The following is a 20,624-nucleotide window of genomic DNA, read 5'->3' as shown; positions in this document are numbered from 1 at the left end:
CTAATTCTTCGGCTCTTGGGACCATTCCAAAAGCTGCTAGATTTTCAAACTAAAATTATTGATTGTCTAAGTATGTTCTCGTTCCTACCTGAACATTCACAGACCATAAATCAATGTCGTCATCTATAGAAATAGGAAATATTTAAGGTGGGTTTCTTTTTTTAGTCATGTGGGTGATATATTTCATTTCTAAACAGTTCAAGCATCCCTTTATTTAGAATCTTCAATATAGTCGTTGCAGTTTTCCAATATGGAAATAGATTATTATCAGATTACAACTTGATTAAGCCATAAAAATGAGTTATCAGTTAATTGTATACTGAGGGTTCATTCCAGTGGTGAAATCCAATTTTTTTACTACTGGTTCTGTGGCCGTGGCTTGGTGGGCGTGGTGTGGCTTGGTGGGCGTGGCTTGGTGGGTGTGGCAGGGGAAGGATACTGCAAAATCTCCATTCCCACCCCACTCCAGGGAAAGGATACTGCAAAATCCCCATTCCCTCGTCACTTCTGGGGGAAGGATATTGCAAAATCTCCATTCCCACCCCACTCTGAATCCAGCCAGGAGTGGTATTTGCTGGTTCTCCGAACTACTCAAAATTTCCACTACCGGTTCTCCAGAACCTGTCAGAACCTGGTGGATTTCACCTCTGATTTATTCCAAACAAATAAAAACTCACTCTTAACAGAAGTTTACAAAATGAGTTACATAGTGCAATCTTTTAATGTTTGTTCCTAATGGCAACCACAGCAAGAAGACTAAATATATTTTAGGAAGAACCTTTTTGCCATAAAGAAATTTGGTCCAATTCCACATCTTCAGTGGTGTTCTCTTCGGAGTCCCATCCTTTTCCTTGCATTGTCAATATTGTTTCTTGGCTTTCTTTCTTCTCGGGGGGGTCTAACTGCTCAAATGTTGAGAGAAAGATTGCAAGATGTGCTGCATCCCTGTAAGAGTCCACTTTTCCATATGTAGTATTAGGAAGCCTGGGAGGTCAGCAATAGGCCTTTCGCAGAAGGGTAAACTCCAGCAGATGCTCAACAATGCAGCTATTTTGACAATGGTTAACTGAGATGCTGAGAGGTAGTGACTTATCAAAAGCCATTTGGAAAATTTATGGATTAAATAATGTTTGAACAGGGGCTTAGTAGTTTACAAGCCACTGAATTTATACCAAAGGGATGAGGAAAATGTTTGTTTGTTATTCCAAATATAATGGCACCAATACAAGGCTGTTGAGTGTGCTTAAACCAGAAGGGAGACAGCTTGTTTTCAGTTGGGGGAGCCTGACTGGGCTGGGAAAATTGGAACTTTGACTCAAAACTTGATTGAGAGTGAGATCTGTTCGCACAGATTATTGGCCACTTTTACCATTCCCAAAGTAGATTTTCTTGGCTTTATTCAGCTTTTAAAAATAGAAACTTTATCTCTTTTTGAAAAATGCAACCATAATTTTAGACTACCTTCTAATTACAGTATTAGCAAATCTCTATAGAGCTAATGAAGAACAAATTTAACCAATAATTCTGCTAATGGATATTCAGCAAACATTTCTCCAAACAGAAGGCCTTGTTTATTACTTATTTAAAATAATTGTATACAGCCTTTCAGATATATTCTTTAAGCCATGATATAGCTTATTTGGCTTTGATTTATGCAACAAACCAAAACCACAGATTGATAAACTAATCACTGTGGCTTATAAGCAACGTTGAGAAACCCACAAATGTGAGGATGTTTTAGATGCTGAAAGCAGTGGGATATATATATATAGCAATCATTCATGACATTATTTTAATCTGTATATACATTTGGTTTGCCAACAAAATGAGAAAGAATTCAATAGCATCTAGCAAAGTTTATTCTGACATAGCTTTTCATTTCATTAAATTACGATTTGCAAAAGTCCTTTTTTTTTCCTGATTTCCTGGCCAGCACAATATTTTTTTTTTAATCTGCTTAATCAATAATATGTTAATTAGAGTCATTTGTTGAGATAGGCAGCATTAAGAAATCAAATAAATAAATTCCTTTAAATGTAGTAAGTCTACATTTATCAAGTTGGAGCAGTTGGGTCCCACAAGAATGTTAATGCTGTGCTATGTGATGGGCTATGTAAACAGGATAACCAATGGACAACTGTCCATCCAAAATGAGTAAAAGCTGCTTGTTTCCATAGCAGCCTTTTGCCATAAAAGCTTAATTTCTCCTGACAAAAAGGTCATCTTCCCTGAAAACATCTTTATGATCCCTGTGCGTATTGTGCTTTTAGTATAAAAGCATCGCTATACTATCAATGCTCAACTGGCAGTTCTATGCCTCTCAAGGGGGTTTATTGCCCTCCTTGGCATAAGAATAGCTTTGAGAAGCCAAACCTACTGCCAGTGTGACAAAGGCTAACCCCAAGAGCCTGTGTTTGCTTTCTTTGGGATAATGCACATTTCTCAGAGCATAGCACCATAATTAAAAAAGAGTGTTCCTGACACACAACCATAATTTGGCTGTGTAATCTTAAACAAAGATATTTTCCCTGCCTCTTCTGGATGAATGTCTTACAACAAAGGGAGAAGCTACATGGATTATTATGGTGGTTGATCAGCTGTTCCTCCCTTAATTTTCTGTCATTGACCACAACATAAAATTAAATACAAGAAGCCAAACATCAAAGCCTCCGGGGGATCAAAATCCTTTGCTTGTTTTTTAAGTTGTGTGACCATTGAAAAGAAAAATCAATGAAGCTTCAAAAATAGGAGAGAATATAATCTCTGTAGAAAGTGTCTATTTATACATATGGGCATTTAAAAGTAATGTAGGTAGTTTCCAGTTATTGTTCTTGAAAGTTTAACGTTGTCAGTTAGCAAATAATTCTATGGTTTGCAGGACAATGGCTAAAGAGTCGGAGGATATATTGGTTTTGGGGATTGGGGATTCCCTTATGTTGGAAAGAGCTGGTGTGGATGTGGTGGAGGTAAACAAGATGACTTTGGATCTCAGCATTCTGCAGATTGGAATGGAAGAAATATATATATTTCTTGATAGTTGTTATTTTTGACAGACTTGAACACAGGGCCCTATCCAACAAAATGCAGTTCAGTGGTGAAAAATGTAAGTGTATGTAAATGTAATGTAAATTACATGTAATGTAAAAATGTAAATGTATGTCCTTCATCTAGGCAAGAAAAATCAAATGCTCAGATATAGAATAGGTAGTAATATAACTACTGCCTGGCTCAACAGTAGTAACTGTAAAAGGGAACTAGGTATCCTAGTGAATCCCCAGTCAAGTATGAGCCAACAATCATGTGCTGTAGCTGCTAAAAAAGACAATGCAGTTTTAGGCTGCACCAACAGAGAGGTAGTATTCAGATCATGAAAAGTGATAGCGCCACTTTATACTGCACTAGTGTGAAACCACATGCTAAAGATGAACAGTTGAGGGAACTAGGTATATCTAGTCTAACAAAGAGGAGTACTAGGGATATCATGATAGCAGTCTTCCAGTACTTCAAGGGTTCTCACCAGTTCTCTGCCCTAATGACTGGCTGGATGGGCGTGGGCATGGTGGGCGTCGCCAGGGTGTGTGACAGGTAGCACTCAGACTTTACCCCCTGGGAGTAAAAAACAAGCCACCGGGGGGGGGCACCAACCCTCCATGCCCCGTTTTGGGCCTAGTAGGCCTCCCTGCAGCCCTAGGAGAAAAAATGAGCTTCAAGGGGGCCATGCCGCACCCCATGCCACATTTCGGGCCTAGTAGACCTCCCTGCAGCCCCTGAGAGCAAAAATGGAACATGGGAGATGCTGCACACCCCTGTGCCCTGTTTTGGGCTTAATTGGCCTCCCTGCACTTACCTGGGAGCCAAAATGGGGCATATGGGGACTTCTGGAAGGGGTGGGGTTGGGCCAGTCATCAATTTAACAACCGGTTTGGCCAAAATGGTGCGAACCGGTTGAATCCCACCACTGGTTGTCATAGAGAAAAGGGGTTTTACCCAGTGGTGAAATGTAAAATTTGTTACTACCGGTTCTGTAAGCGTGGCTTGGTGGGGGGGTAATGTGACTAAGGTGAGCATGGTGAACTTTTTTTTTTTTTACTTTTAAAACCATTTTTTTTTACAACCACTTCGCCCCAAAAAAATGCTTTTAAAAGCCTCTGACGATCCCAGCTGTGTTGCCTGATCGGCAGAGACTTTTTTTCTTTTAAAAATTTTTTTCTATAACCTCTTTGGCCAAAGACATTGTAGAAAAAATGCTTTTAAAAGCCTCTGACGATCCCAGCTGAGCCGCACGATCATCAGAGGCTTTTTTTTACTTTTAAAAGCATTTTTTCGGTCGAAGGGGTTGTAGAAAAAATGCTTTAATTTTTTTTTAAAAAGCCTCTGATGATTCCGCGGCTCAGCTGGGCATGAGAGGGGGGGCAGGGATTTTTGCTACCACCCAATTCCATCGCTACCGGATCGGGCGATCTGGTCCGAACCGGGAGCATTTCACCCCTGGTTTGACTATTCTCCAAAGCACCTGACGTAGGACAAGAAGTAACAAGTGGAAGATCATTAAAGAGAGATCCAATCAAGAATTAAGGAGAAATTTCCTTAATTGGGATGGGCAGTGGACGGTGACATGAGCGGCTCCCTGCGTTGTCCATGCAGCTGCTGTTCAACCTGCCTCTGCCCTGCCTGAGCTTGACTCTGGCTGCCACCCTGCTGCTGCTCTTGCGGAGCCTGCCAGTCAAGCTCTCATTGCGCCCTAACCTCCACACGCCCCGCCTGATGTCCCTGCTGCTCCTGGGACACTTCTTGGCCACGGCGCCATACTGGCTGACATGCGCAGCAGCTCTTTTATGCTGTGTTTATTGTGAAGCTTTGTGCCAAGGAAGGTCCGCACTTTCTCCTTTCCTTCCCACCCCCATCTCCTCCGGCTGCTCTGTCTCAGCTTTCACAGACGCCAAGGGTAGAGGCTCCCTTGCAGGGCGTAATCAAACTTCCAACCCCAACGGCAGGCCAGGCTGGGTGAAAGCTGAGGTGGTGGCAGAGCTTCTGCAGGTGAGGTAGATGCCGAAGGCGGCCAGGGTGAGTGTGTGAGAGGCTTTTAAAAGCATGTTGGTGTGAGTGTGCCAAAGTCAGGGCTTCTTGGCCAGCCCCCGCACTGGTGGTGCTACCACTTAAAGGAAGAAGCTGATGAAGGTGTTTGCATAGCAATCTGACTGGCAATCCCTCACCACGTGACCCTTCCAACTCAGGATGAAAGGAGGCAGACACTTAGAGCTTCTTTTCTGATGCATCACACACATGCACCCCCCCACACACAGTTGGGTGATACAGGCTAGCCTTTTTCTTCTAAGGTTGTAGATCTGGGCTGACTCGCCCCACACCAGGCAGGAGTAGCCCAGCAGGCAGTTTAGAGCAGCATTGCCAGGGGGGGTAAAGAGTCCCCACGAGTCCAGCAGCAGCACAGTTAGCCACTTCATGGCCAGTACAGTGCCTGCCATGGCCGAGAAGTGTCCCAGCAGCAGCAGGGTGAGCAGGCAGGGCAGATGGAGGCTGGGGCAAGTTGAGACCATTGTGGCTGCTACAAGCAGACAGTGGGACGGAGAGGGCAGGGTTGGCTGTAGCAGCACTCCCCCTCTCATTGGCCCCCGCACTTACTGCCTCTTGTACATTTTTTTAAAAAGACATCCCCCAAAATAAGCCCTAGTGCTTATTTTGCAGCCCCCCCAAATATAAGACCCGGTCTTATTTTCGGGGAAACACAGTATACAAGCTGTAGAGCTGCTATACATTCTCTCCTATTCAATCCCCTACTTTGAAATCATAGTTTAGTACAATATTGATGTGAAATTAATGATGTTGAAATGTTAAAGAGTCAGAATGAAAAAATGACTTTGCAAATATCAATCTAGTGATATAGTTTTGAGCAGCCAGATTTTTGGGAACTGGTTCAGTCACCGCTTAAGTGTTAGATGCACAAATTAATTAATGTTGTCTACTTTGTTACATTATTAGCACTGTAGTTTAAAAAGAAAGAAACAATTCTCACAACTTCTTGATGGTGGTCATCCTAAAACCTGCTCTTCTCCAATCAATGATGGTTCCAAGCAGTGGTGAAATCTAAAACTTTTTGCCACCAGTTCTATGGGTATGACTTGGTGGGTGTGGCCTGGCAATCATGTGACTGGGTGGGCATGGCCACCATGACGTCACCCACGTCATTCTTTATTTTTTTCTTTCTTCTCTTTCTCTCTCCCTCTTTCTTTCTTTCTTTCTTTCTCTCTCTCTCTCTCACACACACATGTACACACGCACACTCGCTCTCACACACAGACCTGATCTGAGCAGCGGCTACTGTGGGAGAAGGAAGAAAGTGCTCCAGGAGGGTGGGCGGCCCAGCATGGAAGCAGCGCATCCCCCGTCATGGGCTGGATACTGGCAGCGGGACCCAAGGCGGAGGGGAAGGCAAGCGGACGGCAGTTGCCCAAAGGCCAAGTGCACCAGTCCCAAAAGGCAAGTGAGCCTCACCATGTTCCCCCGAGGCATCTCTTTGGCCAAGCTCAGTGGGTCTCCCTTCCCCACCACCAGCATCGGCCTTACATCTGTCCGCCCTCCCGAGGCTGCCCAGGCACACCCCAGCAGCTCCAGCAGCAGCGGCGGGAGAAGGAAGAAAGCAAGCAGCCCCTCTCAGCCCCAGTGCAACAGTTGCGTCTCCCCCAAGGGCCACCCAGCAGGAAGCAACTCTCTCCCACGCAAAGGCTGGATTCCCGCCGTGACCCAGACAGGGGAAAGGAGAGGGAGGAGGGGGCAGCTAGGTCTTCCTGGCCTTTGCTGGGTGCTCTTCCCCCCTCCCACTCCCCCCAATTGCTTCTGAAAGATGCAAGAGGCATTTTGGGCAAAGGCAGGTGGGCATGGGGGACCGCCAGGAAGGCAGCGTGGAAGGCAGGCAAGCATGGCAGGGCTGCGAGGAAGGGAGTAGGCTGTTAGCTCCCTTCCCTGCAGCCCTACCTTGCCTGCCTTCCACGTGGCCTTCCGCTTGCCTGCCTTCGCAAGCTGGCCACGGGGATGCCAGTAAGGCTGTGTGGAAGGCAGGGAAGCATGGCAGGGCCGTGGGCCGGTTTGGGGGCATGGCCAGCCAGCGATTGCTACCAGTTCTCTGAATCAGCCCCAATCTCCGCTACTGGTTCTCCCAAACCAGTCCAAACTGGTAATATTTCACCCCTGGTTCCAAGAGGATTTCTAGCATATGCTTAGCACTAAGGCTGCCAAAATCCATGGGACCACTCGATGAGAACAAAGAGTTTGAAATTTTAGGTAACTCTTTACTTCTATCTAGTGTTGATATGATTATTTTTCAGCCCATATATGATAGCGCTATTACCATAGCTTTAGCCACTCTGGCAATCTCTAGTTATGGTGGTACCTACAGTGAAAATTCCTAGTTGGCAAGAATAATTTTGGCCAGTTTTTGTCCCTGTGTCTGGAAAAATGAAACGTGACTGGAAAAATCAGTTTGGGAAAAGCTGCTTTACCACCACACACCACTCAAACTACCAAAAAGTATGCTGAGAAGAACAAAACTACAGTCCACTACAGTAATAATATGGATTTTGTTTGGATTTTTGCTCCCCCCCCCAGTAAGCAAGAGATGCAGAGGGAATAGTAATTACACACTGATAATGTGTGTGGCTGTGAATTTTGGATAAATTTTGCTCTTGCAGAATTGAACATTATTATTTAAGGTTTAGTTTGCTTTAAAAAGGCACCATATTTTTCATACTTTTGAAAATCAGAAAATTGCCATTGAATTTTGATGGTGTAATCTTTGATGGAAGCCCTTTGGAGGCCTGCACACAATCCACAGATGATGGGCCATCAGTTAATCATTAATCTAAAATATTTACAATCCAGCTGTCTTCCACACAGTTCTAGGATTTCTAGTGAATTACATTAAATCACATATGGTTAATTTAGTCATCCCTTGAATCATAATTATTTGAATTGATATGCTCGTCAAGTGTAGTTTAATCATTAATTTTACATAACTTTGTAAAAGGATAAACAACAGTGTAATGGTTTTAAAGTTATGCATGAAGAAATGGCATGTATCCTGTTTCACCCAAAATAAGACATCCCCTGATAATAAGCCCATTCGGGTTTTTAGCACATGGCAATAAGGCCAAGCACTTATTTCAGGGTTCAAAAAAATATAAGACAGATTGAGAAAACACCGGTATTAACTCAGATGATGCCATTCTTTGTTTCTTGAGACCAAAGATGAGATGGGCTTTAGAAAACATGGTGTCGGTCATGTTATAGTTTTTACTATAAATTTTAAGAAGCTGCACATGCACATAGAGACAGCTTGAATAGTTGTGCCACAGGAACTCACTGCACTATTTTTTTCCATCAGAAATTTCTTGGGTGATTCTTCTAACCAAGATTTATCATGTTGCTTAAGTCATCCAGTATAACTCTTAATTAGGCTAGTGCCAAAACGGAGCCAGTTTGCAGTCGATCAGAGGAATTAGTGCACATCAATATGCAAGTCCATCAGTAATTTCTTTGTCAGTGACATCATGGTACTTCATTCATAGTGTATAAACACTTTCAACCACCTTCTGAAAAAGTATATCTCAAATTAAATAATTGATTGATGTAGTTTCAATATCTATGACAATAAGTTTCTTTTCCCCGGAATACTTTAATATAATAATAAGCACACAAAACATGGAAAAAGAAACCTTTTCAAAGACAAGATTGCTGTTTTTTCCAAAAAAAAATCAGAAAAAACTTTTACACCTTGATGTTTTGATAATTTTTATTCTGGCCCCATCTGATTTTGAACTGTGTTTTACCCCAATATGGCAACCAAAAAGTTAATGTGATCTTATCTTGAAAACATTTGCACATCCTTAGTTTGTAAGATTGAACCCTCAGGCTGCAACCTAATCACATACTTAGTAGAGAGTCAATCCTATTTAGCATAGAGGGACTTAATTCCAAGTAAACATACTTTGGACTAAACTATGGAAATCTTTAGAAAGACTTTGCCGGCAGAATTCAGGCTAATAGAGGCTAGTGCACATCAACACTTACTCTGCATTTGTTTGCATGACAGAAATGTGTAAGGCACCAGTTCTATTCAGACTATCTTGGTGTTCCTCAGAAGCTTATTTCTGCCTGTTCATGAAATACTTGATGATCGTCTGCCACACATTTGACTGAAGCTTGACTTGACAATGTCAACTAGCCTTCTGTTTCACTTGACTGAAGTAATCAGATAAACTCAGCGTGAAGGAATAAAACGGAGCCAGGAGCAAGGCTGACAGTTAAATGGAAGCTAAGCCTCTGTTTTCTAGGCAAGCGTCATCAGACCCTTATTGGGGAGATTTTGATTTGGTGGCAAGCAGCTCAGAACAGCTGCGCTCAGCAACACAATCACACTGTTGAAGGGCAGAACAGAACTGTGTCCCCTAATCGTATTTTCTGAGATATGGACAATAACGTAGAGAATTCTGCCCAATCAAGAAATTCAAAGCCAAAGAATACTCTTAAGCTTTGCCCTTTAAAACACATAAGCAGACCCAAACATTACTCTTATTCTCTGTTTCTCAATATTTTTCACAAGCAAAAACCGATTTGTGGTGTCTAACTGCCTCTCAGATTGGCAGGAACTGTCTGAATAAGAATATGTCTGAAATTCCATTTTGCACTGACAATTAATCCGAGGTGGCTTTTATTTTCCTTTCTGGGTTTTTTTTTTTTTTAAAGTCATCCAATTTGAATATTATCTCACAGGCTGGACTGAAAGAGTGGCTGAAGATTTCAAGATTTGCCATATTACTCCAGGTGACTTTGGGCATTTAAATTATTTTTAACCCTTTACAATTTTTATATTGTAAGCACCCAGAGTCGTTGGATACGAGATGGACAACAAATAAATTTCATAATAAATTAACTAAATTTCAAAATAAATCACTTTTGTCCACTCATCATGTTTGCATGCATTGCTGCAATTTTTTTAATGATCCAGAAATACTGTAGGAACATTTGTAGGGTAATCTGTGAATATTGTAACCACTCTTAAGTAAATTACCCTGAAAGTCAGATTGAGACTATCCATGATATAGACATGAAAGCTGGTGCTGAAATGAGGACTTATTTCATAACTTACCTTTCTAAATATGTGAAAGGAAGTAAGAAGAGAAGCTTTGTTTGGAAGTGATGGGCATTATCTAAACTATTACTTGATACAATACTCAGAATCAAGGTAGTGTGAGATTTATTAGGCAGCAGCCAGTGGAAACTACAAGCGTGGCAGATAAAAAGATATACAAAGATGTAACTTGTCAAAGAAGCTCTGATGAGGGAAAATTTTCAAACATTTCTCCTTCTTTCCTTCTTTCCTGCCTTCCTTCTTTCCTCCTTCCCTCCCTTTTTACTTGTACGCTACTCATTTCTGAAGGTACTAAAATTATGATAATGTCAGCATAAAATAGATGCGTATAACAATAAAATTTTAAAAATGCAAATGTCACATGCCCATGAACCCACTTTCAGTTCATAACACACCTTTTCCCATGCAAGATGGAGCAGGGAGCTCTTTACCATTTTCCTGAAACCCAAGAAGTATGAAGCTAAAACCAGGAGCGTCTCACAGAGTGGATGTGGCTTTCAGTTTCAATCAATGTAGTTTTGTAATTCTGGGGTATAAGTAGGATCCATAAGCATCCTTGGAAATAAATTGTGAAAGAGACTGTTGTTTAGTAGCCTGTAACTACCCATTTTTTCCTACTAAAACAAACAAAGATGCTAAGTAAAATACTGTATCAGTATCCAGGTCCTTGATGCCTTTCTTAGTATCCACTCCATCTAAGGGAAATTGCTTGCTGAAGCTTCATTAGAAGGAAAACAGAATGATGCTACACTGTATAAATGCATTTGTGGGTATTCATATTTAAATTCATAACAAATGGTTATGGTTATACAAAAATTATCTTCCAGGAGGAAGAAGAAAAAAGAAAACATGTAATGTGGCCATTCATATATTTGCATTAAAGGGTATATGAGGTATTACTTGTTTCCTAACCATTTTAATTACCGAGAATACTTGTGGGTCATATTTTTTTTAGCGTCTTAATTATTGTTTCATGTCTTCTGTGCCAGAAACTTCAAATGAGAGGAGAATCGCAGCAACTAATTGAGCATTATTCTTTAGGTCTTGGAATCTCAGTCGTTATATTTTGCTTTTCTTTTTTCTATCTTTTGCTTCCTCCTTCCTATTATTATTATTATTTTAAAAAAGAGGGGCAAGACAGCATGGACTGCTGCTGATGGAATATTTACCTTACTGAGCTTTCTCTAAAAAGTTAATTACTGCTTGGAGCAAGTTGATTTGGCTGTCTTGAGCTGCCTTTTATTAGTAGAGTCTTTCATTAATTTCCCTCGCTGGATTTGCTGTTAATAGCTGCTTGGTCTCAGGCAGCACAAAGCAGCATCTGTGCCATTGATGGGGGTGGGAGGGGTGACGCCGTTTACAAATCAGCTCTGATTAACATGATGCTGCAGTCTAAGGGGAGCAGCACCTCTCGTCTACCACCAGCTTCAGGAACATCAGTCGGTGCTACTCTAGCTCCAACATGATCAACTAGTGTCATTTAGTAAAAGGAGGGGACAAAGCAACTTTTCACGTGGCAGCAGAGGGCAACTGGTGTAACTAAATGAAAATGCCAATTGATGCATTGGACAAGAAGATGACTAAACATACAATGAAGTAAACAGAATGCAAAAACAGCTGCAGCCATTGCGGGCTGCTCGAGAAATGTATCTGACCTTAAAAACATTATTTGAAAATTAAGAACATAAAATCACACCCATGACTATTTAATTTAACACTGTGTTCCTAAAGGCAACTAGTCTGATGCCCAGATATCTGAAGTCAGACTACGGTAGTAGTTAGTCCGGTTGTATCTCCACTTTTCATATAGTGGGCTTTATCCATCACATCAAGCCTTAGTTTCAATTAGCCATGTTTATTCAATACATGGCTTGAATAACTCATAAAAGTTAATGTCCTAGTTTATAAACTAGCTGGATTAATATTCTGAGCTAAAGTCAGTCTAAATTAACCACATGTGCAACTGTAAGCATAGTCTTACAGTTGCACATAGACTGCCCCATATTTAACTCTGCTGTGCAGACTTTTAAAGCAATTCGTTCTATAGTTGAAAACAATTCACACATCATACTAAGCCATGGCTTGTTGAACAAGCAATTGTGGCTGATTCCTACATTATGCCGAGTTATAAAAATCATAGTTTTCTATGAACACTTCTATTAGGAGTGTTTGCCTTTTTGCTCAATAAGCCAATTATTTTTGAGTGTCTGAACCGAGGGCTCTGTTTATGGCGATTCTACATTCTACAACATAGAGTAGCGGTCCCCAATCTTTCTGAGTCTGTGGACCAGCCGCTGGTGGTGGTGAGGGGGGGTGGGGTGGGGGAGAAAAGGGGATGGTTCTGTGCAAGTGGCAGGTGCATGCATGCAACTCCATTTGTGCAAGTGGCGAACATTCGCGGGCAAAGCTTCATTTGCACAAATGGAGTTTTGCACGCTCACCAGCCACTTTCGTGGCCTGGTTCCCAATGGTCCACGGCAATGGTGGGATACAAATTTTTTTACTACCGGTTCTGTGGGCATGGCTTGGTTGGTGTGGCATGGCTTGGTGGGCATGGCAGGGGAAGGATACTGTAAAATCTCCATTCCCACCCCATTCCAGGGGAAGGTTACTGCAAAATACCCATTTCCTCCCAATCAGATGGGACTCGAGAGGCAGACAATAGATGGGGCGGGGCCAGTCAGAGGTGGTATTTACCGGTTCTCCGAACTACTCAAAATTTTCACTACTGGAAACTAACCCCTGACTTAGAGATCACACATAAAGTGATCACTACACCACTTTCACAGTAGCCAAATTTATTGCTTGAAGTAATAAAAAATAAGACAAAAACTCAAATCAAATATAACTTGACAATCATTTTTATTTTCTCTTAATTGGTTTTATCTGGTTATATCTATTGCTGATCCCTTGCTGTAAACAAAGTATTTGAATAATTTTATTTGGCTTAAAAGTCAGTTTCTTTTTTAAAAAATGCACTACTGATTTCAGTTACAACTGTCTAAGTGTAGCTCTGGATAACATATTTTAAGAAGGATTCAGACAGATTAATACTAGGCCTAAAGAAATACAAGAAGGATGATAAACTGGAAATTAAGTCTTTAGATTTAGATTTTTAGATTTAGATTTGATTTGATTTATATACTGCTCTATTCCCGAAGGACTCAGGGCAGTTAACAGCCACAGATAAAACACATAAGTACAAAATTTAAAAGCAAAGTAAAACCGAATTAAACAATTTTGGCCCAAGACAGATTTAAAACACCCCAATAATTTAAAACAGATTAATATTTACATTTTAAAAAGGGAAAAAGGGAAAAGATTAGGCCAGGCCAGCCTGATGGAATAAAAAGATCTTAAGAGTGCGGCGGAAGGTGCGCAGGTCCGGGATCCTCCGTATCTCCGGGAGGAGCTCATTCCAGATAGTAGGTGCCCCCACAGAGAAGGCTCTCCCCCTGGGGGCCGCCAGTCGACATTGTTTGGCCGACGGCACCTGGAGGAGCCCCTCTCTATGAGAGTGTACCGGCCGGTGGGAGGGTATTGGTGGCAGCAGGCGGTCCTACTTTTCTTTAAAAGAAAAGAGTTTTAAAATTTTAAATTGGGAAAGTTCTGCATAAAAAAAAGTGAATAACAGAGTTGGAAGGGACTTTGGAAATCTTCTAGTCCAAACCTCTGCTCAAGCAGGAAACCCTATTACAGACAAATGATTGTATGAAGAAGGCACGGGATGGTAGTGTTAGGATATGGTGTAAGCCTAACAAGTTGTCCAGGCAATATATGTGTGCTATAACTTTAAGATGTAATGCTGAATAATTGTACTGATGAGTCATTGTACCTGACTGCTGACTGACTGCTGACTCCAATTATCCTAATTGTACTGTTGAGTCATTGCACTGCTGACTCCACTTATCGTAAGTGGATAATTACTAGTGTAAACTGTATATAAGGAGAGAGCCGAGCTATAGTCATTGTTGCTTGACTTGCTGCTTGACTTGTTGGTTGGAACTGTTACCGTCGTGTGTGAAGAAGTGGATGGATCTGCTCGTGATTTGTTACCAGCGTTGAATTGCTGTTTATTACCTACTGCTGTTTGTATGGTAAGAAGATATCTGTAACTTCGGACTGACTTGGATTGACTAAAAGACTATGCAATTGTTTTTCACTACAAAGTAAAAGCTTTGTTAAACCAGTTTGTATGTATTGTATTCATTGCTCTCAGTACCGTTTCTCTGTGCACTCTGCTGGTTGGTAACACAACAATATCCTTAACAGGTAGCACTGTCCAATACACACCCAGAATCCTACAATTGTCCCAGAATGTAGGATTGTAGGAACACACTTCTTCTCTTACAGCAGAGATGGGCAACCATTTGCACTCTCTTGGCCTCTGTATTGGGGGACATACAGTGGGTGTCATGTCATCAGAGTGGGTGGAACTGAAATTTTCTCCATGGCATTATTGTTTCCTGCATGTAGAGGATACAAAACTGCTGGTGGTGCGATGTTAGAATGCAGTATTGCAGGCTAACTCTGCCACAGCCAGGAATTCAATCCCGACCCACTCCAGGTTGCCTCAGCCTTCCATCCTTCTGAGGTTGGTAAACTGAGGACTCAGATTATTGGGGGCAATATGTGACATTTGTAAACTGCTCAGAAAGTGCTGTAAAGCACTATGACAGGGTATATAAGTCTAAGCGCTAGTGCCAGTGCTACATTTTTACCAAACTCAATTTAGTCTCACCCTTATTAGATTTCAACAGACACAAAAGGCATTTGTTTATTCTTTCTTAATTTGGTGGATGAATCATACGAATAGTTAGTTTTTCATTTCTCTCTCTCTCTCTCTCTCTCTGTGTGTGTGTGTGTGTGTCTCATATATCTATCTATATCTATCTATATCTAATCACTATCTATCTATCTATCTATCTATCTATCTATCTATCTATCTATCTATCTATCCATACTATGATTTCTCTTCAAATTATAGAAATCTTTTGCTTTGTGAAACTGTCATAGTTTAATAGCTAGTTAATTAAATAGTATTTTTAAGATTCAATTATAAAGAATGTGTAGCCAACAAAGAATATGAACCTGAAGAATATAAAAAAATGGGGTACAACTATTTGAGAAGGACTATGTAATATTGATGCTTACAGCTTATTCAGATAGTTCCTCATTTTCAAAATGCAAAGAAAACAATGACTAGGTTCATGCACTGCAGTTAGACCTAAGGCACAGTAAGAAATGACATTGATTTTGGCTTAATGGGATATGCAAACTAAGTCAATGGTTAGCAATAAGACATAGGAAAAAAACATGGCTTACTGCAATGTATAGTCCATTCCATGTATTGTCCTGTTGACTATATGTAGACTAGTAATGGGTTTCAATTTTGGCTGCTACTGGTTTGCTCATGGGTGCTTACGCACTTGCGCATGAGCAGAGACATCTGGACAAGTGGGTGGAGCTTCCTGCTACCGCCGATACTGGTTCACCCAATACTGGTTCATCCCGGATTGGGCAAACCAGTAGCAACCCACCACTGATGTAGACCTGTATACTGATGCTTAGAAATCCCAATTGGGCCAGACTCCATAGGTGCATGAACATTTATTTAACGATTATAGTAAACCTTTGCACTTTATAAAACTCTTTTGGGATACACTGCTCTAAATTGATTATATCTACTAAACTATGCTTATTTGAAATTGTTAAGCAAACATTATCAACATGCAAGCAGAGAAAATAAAATCAAAGCTACTCTATTTTAGCTTCACAAAATGACTTGAAAGAGTATGAGTACCATCCTTCTGTAGATAGAGCCCTGGTCCCTTGGTTAAATTTTTTGAGAGTAGATAGGTGTCTGTCTTTCTTAGTTGTGAAAAAGAACTGGCGTAATCTTCCTAGGAACACGTGAGCTGTCATGTATCCTTTTAATCTGCAAAACCCCACAGCCAAATGTACTGTCACATGCTGATTTTCCTTTTCTTTGAGAAAGCAGCTCTGGGATAGCTGATGGATTGTTTGCTCTCTTTTTAACACAGTCAAGATGCTGAATGCCCTCGGGTGATGGGAACCAATGGGAACCAAAGCAAGGCTGATGACCCAGTTCAAGTTCACCTTACAAAGCTTGAGCAGTCTGCGAGCAAGACTCTAGAAAAGGATTATTCACACTGGCATTATATTTTTGAATGCATTTTCTTCTTGTGCAGCTGCAAAAGTCCCAACACTGAAGATTTTGCACAGAGCTTTAAAAGAGATTTAATTTTCTCCTCCTTTCTTTCTCCCGCTTTTTACTCTTACTACCTAATTTCTTCTCTAGCTCTGGACTGTGACAGAACATTTATGTACTCAAACAATGCAGCACAAGCATCATATAGGTGACAAAAGGAGGATAAAGAAGCTGCTGTACAAAATCTGAACTCTCTCTAGTTTGACAGACAAAGCCATTTCCTCTTCCTTAAGCTAAACTTTGCGGAAATCATGAATTCTTTTATGAAATATTCCTGATCTATCTCAAAATAACCCAGATATTTATACATATTTTAAAAAGATACCATCACCATACCTTCATAAAAAATAGCTCAAGGAAGTTTATTAAAAAGCTGCTGTGTTCAGAAAATATTCCTGTTTTCTACTTAAATAGCAAGACAGTTATAAATTATCTCTACAATAGATCATTTACAACAAGTATATAGGTATAATCTGCATGTAAAACATTACGTAAGGGAATGGCAGACCTGGCACATAATACTGAGTTGTAACACATAATGTAGAAAGCCTAGAACTAAGCCAATATATATATACCTGATATTTGACAAGTACTAGAACTCAGATTCAGAGAATAATGAGTGGGATAGGCCCGGGATACATGGCTTAGGCCCGGGGTACTTGCAGGACCATCTTCTGCCATCCTCCCATCGTCCTGTGCGCTCTCACAGAGCGGGCCTTCTCAGGGTGCTGTCAGTCAGACAATGTTGGCTGGCGGCCCCCAGGGGGAGAGCGTTCTCTGTGGGAGCGCCAACCCTCTAGAACGGTTTGCCCACCGGGCTTAGGACAGCCCCCGACCTCCTTTCTTTCCACCGCGAATTGAAGAGGTGGCTTTTTCATCAAATGGACTGACCCGTTGAGGGGGGTTTTTACATTGTAATAATTTTAATTAATTTTAATTGGATTTTAATTTATATTTAATTCATATTGTTGAATTTTTATCTTGTAAGCTGCCCTGAGTCCTTCGGGAGAAGGGCAGCATATAAATTGCAATAAAATAAAATAAAATAAAAAAATAAGTTACTGAGTTGTGCCCTCTAAGGAGTTCATTTGCAACAACACAGATTGGCACCTATATGTGTTAGTCCACTGTAACTGGGACATCATTTGGTTGTGAATTGCTGGGCTGCCATCATAATCAGGATGGTAAGTTGAAGTTCCCCAGCACCTGAGAGCCAGAAACTCCAGTAAATATATTTCTTGCAACAGAGGACAATAGATCAATAACAAACTTAGCTTGTCCTTGTTTGTGGATATATCTGGTCAATGAAGCCAGTGTTATCTTTTTTTCTGAAACGTCTTACCCCAAACAGCAGATGCTATCTCCATTGCAGAAGATGTTCTGCCGCACAGCAGCACCGGAGAAGCCAGTAATCCAGAAGTTGCTTCTGCACCGGAGAAGCCAGTCATCCAGAAATTGCTCCTCTCTGCTTTGCTTGTCTTGCCTCTCAGGCCTGGAAATTAGCCACAGACCCTGAATTCCCCTGCCAAGCTCACTGTATGCTGCCATCGAATCTTGACTTTTTTCGATCTGACAGCCCTGGTTTCTTTAGCTGCTTTCAAGTTCACTCTTCTACTTTTTAAATTTCCATACTATTCCTTAAGCATTTTAAAATTTCATTAACTATATTACTTTCTCTTTAACTTCTTTCACTTTTCCCTTCCATCCACCTATGAAAAAAATCAATATTCTTCCACTATCATCAGTGCCATTTTAAGTCTAGATCTTGCCTTATTCTTAGCTGTGCAGTTAGACTAAAGAATTCATATCTTTATGTTGGATAGAAAAGTATACTACATCATCTAAATATGTTAAATTGATCCTGGTGGAAATCTTCCTGTTTAATTGGGCCTTAGACGTCAAAATTCTGCCTTGTGAGCATCACTGCTTTAATGTACATCCATATCAAATCAGGCATCACCCATCTAAATGAGATTCTAAATATTTTTTTAAATAAATGGGTGTGTGATGAAACAACCAGCCAAACGCTGATCTAATTTTCAGTCTGAAAATTATCAACTAACATTTTGTTAGGGATTCCAGGGTCATGTGAATTGGTGCACTCAAAGAAATCCATATCACACAGGGTGGTACAAAACAGATGTCTGCTCTATAGCTGAGATCCCACCATTGTTTAACATTAGGAAAGCTACAAAGGTAATTACTACTTTTAAAGGGGAAAAAGGGTTGAGAACCACAGTGATTTAGACATTCTCCTCCACCAACTTTAAAAAATGAAGGGGAACCATGTAACAGCTAATGGGTTTTGTGCAGGAAAATGTGTATTACTGTTATCATACTGTTCAGATGGGAATAAAAATATTCCCATATGAATATTTAGGAAACGAAACGATGCAATTCCTCTATTGCTTCTTTTTAAAATCCTCCAGGTGGTAGCTGACAAAAGTCCAGGAAGGTCACATCCATGAATTATAAGCTTTGATCAAAAACCACAAAAGATTGCTTCATAAACAGAAAGAAAGAAGGAAAGATAGATAGAAAGAATAAAAGGTAACAGCTGCTTTTACCCAGTGCAAGAACAGCATACATACTACAAAACATTCAAAGAGGATGAGTGTCCAACCAGAAGCAGCCTGAATATGTTAGATAGCTGTGAGCAACACCCTCTGTTCCAGGATCAATGGCAATATCATTGGCCAATGTAACAGAATGAGGGACCGCTTGATTCAGGAATAGCTCTGGGAAAAGAGCTCTGAGTTTTAAAATCAAGATTAGGAAACCAGCACAGAAAGTTAAGGCCCAGTGGCTGCAAAGAATGTTTGCTAAAACAAAGGTGAATTTTATTATGCACTTAGCCTCCCAATGCATTTCAAAATGATTTTGGGTAGTTGCACCCCAGGACATTTATGCTTTCATTTGTTTTGGGAGAATCTCCATTTATTCCTGCTTGTATGGCTTTGCATCAGTTTAGCAATCTAATAATTCTAATTTCAAATCTTTATTGTCAGTGCACAACATCTGTACAATGAGATTGGTTGAGCTCCCTCAGTGCACCCCCCCAACACAATACAACTCAACAGTGAAGATAGAAAATCCCTAACCCAATAAATGATATTAACAAAACACCCAGTCCTATTGCACCAGTGTGAACATGTTACACATTGTGCTGCCCCTGCAGTCCATCATACTACGTAGTTACGATGTTATTTCTCATTCAGGAGTCTGACAGCCCATGGATAAAAACTGTTCTTCAGCCTATTTGTGCAGTTGGCTATACTTCTATATCTCCTTCCCGATGGTAGGAGGGTTAAAGAAGTGATGACCAGGGCGAGAGTCGTCCCTGAAGATTTTCCTCACTCTTCTAAGGCAGTGAGCCCTAGCGATCTCGTCTAGTGGTATCAGGGGACAGCCCACAATGTTTTGTGCTGTACTCATCACCCTCTGTAATGTTTTTCTATCCGCGGCTGTCAGACCAGCATGCCATACCGTGATGCAATAAGTGAGGATGCTTTCTATTGTGGACTGGTAAAAGGAGGTCATCAGATGTTGTCCCACCCTGTTTTTACACAAGACCCTAAGAAAATGGAGTCTCTGTTGGGCCTTCCTGGCCACCTGGATTGTACTGTTTTTCCAAGTGAGGTCTTCGCTGAGATGGACTATTTTAATTACACATTAAACACATACATGTCCAAACATACATACATAACAAGTTCCTATACCATTAAGCTCCTTAAATCCAAGATCTTTCCACAATTATATTTTTATTTTGAATTATTAACTAACATTATATATTTATTTTTTATTCAATGTTTTATTTTAAGGTTTGGTCTAGGACTGTACATTCTTTAATAAACACTATTGAATAAATTAAGACCAGGCTTAAATAGTTTTATGGATTGCATCTTTCTCTGTCACAAATGTGAGACTGGCATTAAAGATAATATTGCAGATTTTTGACACACTGACCTTTTAAGAAAAGTTAAATGTAGGGCTTTTTAATTGCTTTTAATTATTTTTTTGTTGCTTCAATATTTTAGGGTGGAATTGGTGGTGTTTAGGTTCTTATGAAGTTATTTTTGTTTTGATTTGTTAGCTTTCAAGAAGGATATAATTTGTACCTATGAAGATGCCAGACACTTGAAGAAACATCAGGATACAGGATAATTAGACCATGACCTATAACATCCATGATTATCACAACTGGAAAAAATTTTTCCTTCTTCCTTGTGA

Source organism: Pantherophis guttatus, chromosome 8, assembly GCF_059756535.1.
Source record: "Pantherophis guttatus breed Tessera chromosome 8, ASM5975653v1, whole genome shotgun sequence".
NCBI lineage: Eukaryota > Metazoa > Chordata > Lepidosauria > Squamata > Colubridae > Pantherophis > Pantherophis guttatus.
The sequence above is the reverse complement of the archived record's forward strand: the minus strand, read 5'-3'. Positions refer to the sequence as shown.